The following is a 1,545-nucleotide window of genomic DNA, read 5'->3' as shown; positions in this document are numbered from 1 at the left end:
ACACCCAGTGCCACACCCGATGTCACACCCAGTGCCACACCCGATGTCACACAGTGCCACACCCAGTGCCACACCCAGTGTCACACAGTGCCACACCCAATGTCACACCCAGTGCCACATCCAGTGTCACACAGTGCCACACCCGATGTCACACAGTGCCACACCCGATGTCACCCAGTGCCACACCCAGTGCCACACCGATGTCACACAGTGCCACACCCAATGTCACACCCAGTGCCACACCCGATGTCACACCCGATGTCACACAGTGCCACACCCAATGTCACACCCAGTGCCACACCCGATGTCACACAGTGCCACACCAGTGCCACACCCAGTGCCACACCCAGTGCCATGCCCGGCGTCACCCGCGGTGTCAGCCCTGTCTCTGTCACCTGTCCTGGCACTGTCACCCCCCTCCCTTCCCCAGCACGGCCCCTCCCGCACCCGGCACCATTTTGGCGCCATTTTGGGGCGATTTTGGTTTTTTTGGGGGGGTTGGAGGCGGCGCTGGGGGCGGGTCCGGTTACCACGGCAACGCCCCCCGCCTTTGTCGCCTCCCCGGCGCCGTCACCGCTGTCACCGCTGTCACCGCCCGCGCCGTCGCCCGGCAACGCCACCCCGGCACCCGCGCGGCCCCCGCCTGTCGCGACATGACGGGGCCGTGGTGACATCTCGGGCCCGTCGCGACACGCCGGGGTCTGTCATGCCACGTCACGCGACGGGCCCGCCCTATCGCGACATGCCGGGTGCTGCTCTGATATATCGGCCCTGTCGCGATATATCAGCTCTGTCACGACACATCAGCCCTACCGCGACGGGCCGGCTCCATCGCGACCTGCGGGGGCTGGCGGGACGGAACCGCCCTGTCGCGACAGAACTGTCCTGTCGCGACTGTCCTGACACCCTCCCCCACCCCGGGGAGGGGACCCAGGCGTCCGTGGGGGGGGGAGAGGAAGGGGGAGGGGGGGGCAGCGGGGGAGGGGCGCGCTCAGAGGGCGGGGGGAGGGGCAGCACTGACCTCACTGTCCTGGAGCTGTCGCGATCCGACCTGGGGGGGGGGGGGGGGGGGGGAGGGGACGGGGGGAAACGGGAGGGGGGGGGTCAGTGAGGGCAGAGACCCCCCCGGGACCCCTCCCCCCCCAAATCCTTCCCCCCCAAATCCCCCCCGAAGGGTCCCCGGTGCCCCTCCCCCCCCGTGTCCCCAGGTGCCCCCGGACCGACAGACGGTGACGGGGGGAGGGGCGGGGGCTCTGACGTCACGGCCCCCCCCGCGGGTCCCGCACCTGCTCCCCCCCCCCCAGGGGGGGCCGGGTCTGGGAGGGGCCTCATCCAAAAAAATTCCTCGATTTTGGGGAAGGAATCCCAGATCCCACAAATCTCAGATTTTAGGGAATCCCGAATCCCAGATCCACAAATCTCAGATTTTAGGGAATCCCAAATCCCAAATCCCTAAATCTCAGATTTCGGGGAATCCCAAATCCCACAAATCCCCGATTTTGGAGGGTCACAGGGAGGACTCCTCGATCCTAAATCCTGGATTTT

The sequence above is a fragment of the Cinclus cinclus genome, chromosome 33, assembly GCF_963662255.1.
Source record: "Cinclus cinclus chromosome 33, bCinCin1.1, whole genome shotgun sequence".
In the NCBI taxonomy this organism is placed as follows: domain Eukaryota; kingdom Metazoa; phylum Chordata; class Aves; order Passeriformes; family Cinclidae; genus Cinclus; species Cinclus cinclus.
This window is presented reverse-complemented; position numbering follows the sequence as displayed.